We start from the raw sequence: 7,246 nt of genomic DNA on the forward strand, positions 1-7,246 counted from the left end.
TTATTTTAGAGCCAGAAGGACTCAGAGAAATAGAATATGAATGCACATTTTCTAAGGAGAGGCAACCATATGGGTTTAAAAACACAGAAATGAGAATGCTCAGGAGATGACTGGGAAAGGAATAGCCCCACTTAGCTACAGTGTAGGGAACTCACTGGGAAAAATGAAAAGGGGTGTAAGACCAATAATGCAATGACCAGTGTTTTCTACACCTTCCAAAGAATACATTGGTCGCATGGAAACTGAAAGCAACTTTTCCCCTTTATCTCAACAGTGCCCCTCTGCGAGGGTCTGATTTTATTGTCCTCTCTGAAAGAAATGACAGCAGTGGAAATGATTGGCCACCTCGTAGAGGCACTGCATGGCTTTCTCTTTCTTTCAAAAGAGGCCTAATTTGGTTCAGAACTCTTTTCTTTGGTCATTCGTCAGCCTGATGGATTCAATTGACCCTTTATAGGAGGTAATGCAATGTGCAGGCTATGCTCCAGTTTGATTGTATTATTAACTGCCGTAACAACCAAAATCAAAGACTGCCCAGTCAGTAGGAAGAGCAATGGTGCATGGTGACCTGGGGAAACAGCCAACAGGCAGGTGAATAGAACAGCATTCAGCGTGGTAGCATTCATGTGCACAGAGCTCCCCTGGTCTGGATCAACAGTGAGGCCTCCTGCAGGAAAGGCAAGCTATCCTGCTGCTTTGGAGTCTGCGCTGCATAACAGGGGCTCCAGAGGTAACGTGAAAATGCAAAACTATAAAAGTGGTTGCTTGAGAAATGATAGGAACTAAAAGGATCATTTAATATGAGTTGTGTGAATGAGCCACAGATCTACAAGCATCTAATTGACTAAGAGAAAAATACAGTTTGTTTTTATTAGCTTATAGAAATCAAAGAATAGAATTTTTACAACATAAAAAAGTGTCCTCAAAGAATCTACTTCTAGTACTTTAATTCCATTTCTTTCTCCTGAAAGATATTATTGAGACTAGCCAAACTCTACCCAAGTATTCATCTATTGGATATTTATAAGGTATTAATAATTTTACAACTTACTTTTCATTTTCTCTAAAGAGAGATAAGAGAAATCCTGATCATTTTTAAAAAATGCCTTCCTATAATAAGGATGGTGGTTACTCATTTATATATTCATTCTGCAAGGATTTTAATGCCACATTTTGCTGGGCATTAAAAACATAAAACTATATAAGAATGCCCTTTCCCTACTGTATAGTGGGAAAAGACTTTCATAAACAAAAGATCATGGTAGGACTACAAACAAAATGCCCTGGGAGCATGGAAATATTTAAGCTGGGGTGGAGAGAAAAATGGTGTGATAAGGCCTCCAAATGGAGTATGTCCTAGGCCAGGTGTTCAGTGGTGCATAGAAATTATCCTAGGAAAGGTCTAAAGAGCCCTTTTCAGGCAAGCAGTTACAGAAGATACCGCAACACTATCATGAAACTGTCAGTAGTTGAGCAACCAGAGAAAAGTGGGCAAAGAGAGAGGGAAGAGGGGTGGCTGGCCCCTGTGCTAACAGACCTAATAGGTCACAGCCAGGAGTCTGGACTTTGCAAAGGCAATGAGGACCCAATGAGCACCTTTGAAAAGGTGAACATTATGTTCGTAACTGCTTCAGATCTGTCCAACTCACGGGCCACGGAGAATGTGTTAGAGGAAGTCAAAAGCACAAAGAAAGCAAATAGTACCCCGAACAAGACAATGAACTGAGTCTGTGGGCAGTGAGGACAGCGAGAAAAGGAAACATTCCAGAAATAAGGGGGTGGATCAGAAGCACTTGGTTTGAATGTGGAGAGTAGAAGGAAGGGTTTGGGATTAGGGCAATGGTGGAGGTTGGGGCACCTCATCATGTACAAGGATTCTCAATAAGATTAGCAGGCGTTTTCCCAGCAGAAGTCAAGCAGGCAGGGGGGTGGATATACTTAAGTGTTGCAAGAAGAAAACTGTCAAACAAGAATTCTCTATCTGTTAAACTGAATGAAGACCTTCCCAGTGGAGCAAAAGCTGAGGGAGTTACCTGTGGACCCACCCTACAAGGGAGGCATGAGGCCTTCAGGTCAGCATGGATGGTAAGTTACAGTGGGCAGTTCCAGAGCTTCTCTTTCATATAATGAATGAGACCTGCAAGTGGATGGTGGTAGTAGCTGCACAGCAGTGTGAACATGCCACTAAACTATACATTGAAAGATGGTTAAAATGGCATGTTTTATGTTACATCTATTTTTCCACAATAAAAAATAAGAATAATAACCTGAAGTGGTGTTTATCATCTGAACCCAAACCATGATTGGCATATAAATCAACCAGTTGATTTCCTTAATTCAATCAAATAAACCATTATTCATTTCATTTTTTAAAAACCTATCAGTGGCCTGAATAATGAGACTTTTCAAAGTACTTAACCCAGGATTTCTGTGTGTGCAAAATCTGAGTGTGGCAATAAGATGCCACCAATATCGAGGAACAAAAGTCTTCAAATAAGACTATTTTCAATACACTATAGCCCTGTAGGACTTAAATCTCCAAACAGGCCACATCCTATTTTTTAGCAGTTTCTACAGACCATTGACAAAGTACAGCCCAGCTGTAAGAGCTACAAATGCCAATTCTTTATGACATGATTTTTAGGAGTCTCCCATAGAGCCAACCCCTCCTGACTGCCTCAGGGTCTGCACTTTGTATCCCTGAGGTAATCTGAGGGCCTCATGCTCCCTTGGTGTACATAAACTGTTTTATTAAGGCATGAATATACATTATCACATGGTATCACTCAGGTACCTAAGAACTTAGACAAATACCCTGTTTCCTAGAGGTAGGAATATGGAAGACCCAAGAAGCCCCACTGGAGGGCCCCAGAGGGGAGGTCACCAGTTGGAAAGGACATGAGAAAGTACCTATGATAAATTTGGCCAGAGACACTGAATAAAGAACTGGGTGCAAATGTGGGTTCTGCTGCTTAGTGCTGTGAACATGAGAGCAATGTCTCCAACTCTGGAGACAAAAATAACCTCAGAGTCTCACTTGGTTCAGCCCCAGGTTCATGTGAATATGTCCACGCAGCATTCCTAGCAGGAGCAAATCCATTCTCAAACAAACATTGGAACCTCCTGAAGCACACCCTGCTTCAGGGCCTGAGGATTCAGCCATGAACAAGAGAGAGGCCCTCCTCCTGTGGGGCACAGAGCAGTACAGCAGCAACAGAAACTCGCAGGTAAGTACAAAACGGGTCAGGTGGTGATGAGCACAGGGAGGAAGGACATAAAGTGACAGAGAACAATAGGAAGTGATAAACTGAGCAAAGACTGGAAAAGCACTGAGCCACATGGGTGCACTGAGACAGTTCTTAAGGAGTCTGGTGGAAGCAGGCACAATCCTAAATTCTTTACAGGGACTGACTCTTTAAACCCCATATACCATATGGTACAGAAGGTTAGCCTTGTTTTGCAGAGGAGAAACTATAGAGCAGGTAGGAGCTAAGTGACTTGCAATGCTGCCTATCTATTCAAGCAAACATCAGGTGCGGGTGGGGTTTGAACCCAGGCAAGCTGGCCCAAGCCCATGGCTTCCCCACCATCTCACAATGACTCAAAGGGTCAGGGATTTCAGATAGAGGAAGCTGAGTCAAGGCAAAGGTCCTGTGGTGAGGAGAGGGCTTGCCATACCTCAGGAACAGCCACAGATCAAGAGAGGATTTCTAGAGCGAGGACCAGGGAGGTGCAGGGCCAGATCCTGCAGGGTGCTGGGAACAACTGTTGGACTTGAGTGCTCAGAGTGAGACCGACCCACAGGAGGGATTTGAGCAGAAAACTAACATGATCTGTCCAAGGTTTTCAGAACTTCCCTCTGGCTATCAGGTGGAGAATAATACAGTGAGGTATGAGTTTCCTATTGCTGCTATAACAAAAACTTAGTGCCTTAAGACAACATGAATTATCTTATTACAGTTGTGTAGGTTAAAATTTCAACATGGATCTCAGAGAGCTTCAATCAGGGTGTAGGCAGTGCTGTCTTCCTTAATGAAAGGGGGTGGGAACAATCCATGTTCTTGCCTTTTCTGGCTTCTACAGGCTGAAATCCTTAGCTGCCAGCACCTTCCCACCACCCTCAGAGATGGCAGGGCAGGTGGAGCCTCACCTCTCCACTTCCACCCTTCCTCTGCTCTCCTTTTCACTGTGAAGGACACATAAGATTCCATTGGGTACAACCTAACAATCCAGGGAAACGTCCCAACTCAAGTCCTCACCTGCAAGATCTCTGCTGCCATGTAAGGCACCATAGTCACAAGTTCTAGGATTCTAAGAGCTCAGGTGACTGACGCTTGCTTGAATAATGAGCATGGAAACTTATTGTTGAATAATGCACATTCCGCATGTCACATGTATTACTTCATTTAAATCTTCTAACAACAGTTCTATGTACTACCATCATCTCAGCTGGAGAAACTAAGAGTTACAGCTTGCCCAAGATCACATAGTTAATAGTCAAGAAAGCTGGACTTTCTTACAGCCTGCTTGATGCCATGTCCCTGTGTCTTTTCTACTGCACTTTAGCACTATATTAAGAGGCACAACAACCAAAGGTAAAAATAACTTTAAAAGGTTTTTTTAAAGCCGTTACCATATGGGAGGTATGTGTGCATGGTGAGAGACCAGAAAGCCTAGAAGTCTACACAGGGGAGTAATTTTTTAGCAAGGAATTGAAGTGTAATGTAAGGTTTCCTGTGAAGAAATCAGCCTGATTTCAAGCACACTACACTTCCAGTCAATCCCTTCACATTGAAAGTTATTATCTACCAACATCATTGTTATTTGCACTAATTCTCCAATGGTGAAGCAGCAAGCCGGACACAAAGGATAGAGGAGAGTGACTATATAAATAGATATTTTCCCTTGTCCTTTTTCTAACAAGCCATTTACTGGTTATTTCAATGGAAAACTCATAAAGGATTTTCTTCCCCATTAGACTTTTTGCTTTTCTTTCTGCTTAGCCTGCCCTGTTATTCTAATTCATGGCTGTTTAACGTGTTCAGGCTTTAGGCTGTAATGATACCCAAATCAGGTCAAATAATGCCTCAATCAACTATTTTCGGAGGCTTCCTAATTAAGACACTTATCTCCTCTCCAGAGAAATGCAAGATTAGTGGGCTTGCTTCTTTCCCATCAAGGAAGCCACACAGGTGTTTGTGGGCTAGAGCTCCTGGAGGCAGCAGGCAGAGCAGTGGCCTGTGTGTTTTTGTAGAGGACTGGGGGGCAGGGGCATTTAATTGTTTTGTTTTTGCTTTGTTGTATGGCACTGCTTAAGCTGTGGGCCCAGAGCAAAGTGCATATGAAGCTCCACCTGATATTTCTTCCATTTAAGAATTTCCACCCTGAAAAAAGAGAACAAGGGCCTGCCTGAATGTTGGGCAGGGTTCTGTGGTCTGATGAACTAGGAGAACCCTCCATCCACGCCAGAGTGATCACCGTTCTTGAGTGGGAAGCTGACATGACTGAATTCCTGAGGACAGGCTCTGTGAGGGTTTCTTTGGATCAGGGAGGGTCATAACTCAATGCCCTCACTTGTGTTTTCTCAGGACTACCTGCCCAGCTTCCCAGTCTCAGCCAGCAAGGTAAACAAAGGGGTCCCAGGGCTGGCACGGAGAAGCCAAGCAGAATGGGCTGCTCTATGCCCTGGCAGCCTTCTTCCTTGGCCATAGAAGACATTGAAGCTCCAGTGGGCTGGGCATGTTGCCCCACTATCTTCTCCCTACAGTAAACTCAATGTCAGGAGAGAGTTCAGTCTTCCAAGTTTGCCTCAAACCAAACTACACACAAACCTTCCCCAAGATGTCGGCTTTCAGTCCTAAGAGAATCTAGAACTACAGCCTAACAGAGAGCCAGCAGACAGGGGCCCTGAGCTCCCACTCAGGAGTACAAGGCAGAGGTTCCACTTTTATCTTGTTCACTGGACTGAAAGAGCGATAACGAAAGGTAATTGCTTCATGGAAACCTGTGCTCAAAAGGACAGAACTCTGTCACCTTAGGTCAGGCAGGAGCCAGTATTTATTACCATATTTTAGCCAAAAGAGATTCCTGCCTGGAGGGAGAGCCAGCGGAAAGACGTTGTAACTTTTCATTTCTAATACAGGACCAGTTTCCATGGAGACCAGTGTGAAGCTGCTGCACAGATTCTTCTTGTAGAAGCCAGAGTGGCATCATAGGAGGGACTGGTGCCTCTGTCTTCCTGCCTTTTCATCCCACTGCCCTTCACTGTGCTCCTGCCAGGGAACCAGTGGGCACTGCATTGGAAGCTTGTAATTCCTGACTCCCCATGGGAGTGGGAGTCAGGTCAGGGCCAGCTATGAATTCGCAGGACCGGTGCAAAATAAAAATGCAGGCTCCTTGTTCAAGAAAAAATAGTTGAAGTTGCTAAAATAGAAAGCTTAATCCCTCCTTCCATGGTCCCTCTCAACTTGTCATAGTGCTTTTCATTTGCAATTTAATGTTTCCAAGTCAAGCAAAATTAAGATCCTAAATCAATAGGACAAATTTCACTGTTCACCTTTGTACTGCTTATTTTTAGAACGCCCATTTCAAAGGCAAACATGACAGCATTTAACTAATGCAGAATCACAGAAATGATGCAATTCCTACTTCATAGCTCATGGATGCCTGTGTATTTTGTCTTACCCAAATTACAGAAATGATGCACAAAACTATTCAGCTGTCTTTTTTTTTTTCACCTCTTGGTATGTACTTTCTACCAACACACCCCACCTTCAGCTTTCTGATAAGGGAGAAAACTGAGAGGAAGGGGTGCTATGCATCACCTCTCTTTGCTTTCTCTTCTGTCATTATTGTCAGTGCAAATGGTCGGCCACCCTAGGGAAGTAACACAAGTAAGGCAGAACATGGTAGAATCTCTACCTTGTATGAGTACTTAAATGCTAATTCTTTTCTATGTTGGGGACAAATTATGGTTCAAATGGAGAGCATGGCTTTGGGGCTCTCAGGGCCCTGTCCATGACCTGAATACCTACTTGTGTACTCATTTGGAGACTCCTGTGCATTGTGTGTCCACCAGCATGCTGTACTCATGCTAACATGACATGCAAATAGTGTGGCATAGAACAATGGACATGCATGGTGTACATCTCTTCTCTGGACATTCCCTTGCTCCATCAGCCTGTCAGGTGTTGCTTACAAAGCATATATTCAGTTATGAAGTTATTCAGATAAAGCTATTAAGAAT

General features: G+C 43.6%; 1 long non-coding RNA gene across 1 annotated transcript; it reads left to right on the plus strand.

Moving 5' to 3' along the window:
* Window positions 1-639: 639 nt before the first annotated feature.
* Window positions 640-6,742, plus strand: LOC108398299 (uncharacterized). Its single transcript, XR_001853394.2, has 3 exons — window positions 640-730; window positions 3,047-3,227; window positions 5,589-6,742. It is a non-coding gene; the product is annotated as an uncharacterized lncRNA (long non-coding RNA).
* Window positions 6,743-7,246: the final 504 nt, after the last annotated feature.

Source organism: Manis javanica, chromosome 11 (genome assembly GCF_040802235.1).
Source record: "Manis javanica isolate MJ-LG chromosome 11, MJ_LKY, whole genome shotgun sequence".
Taxonomy (NCBI): Eukaryota; Metazoa; Chordata; class Mammalia; order Pholidota; family Manidae; genus Manis; species Manis javanica.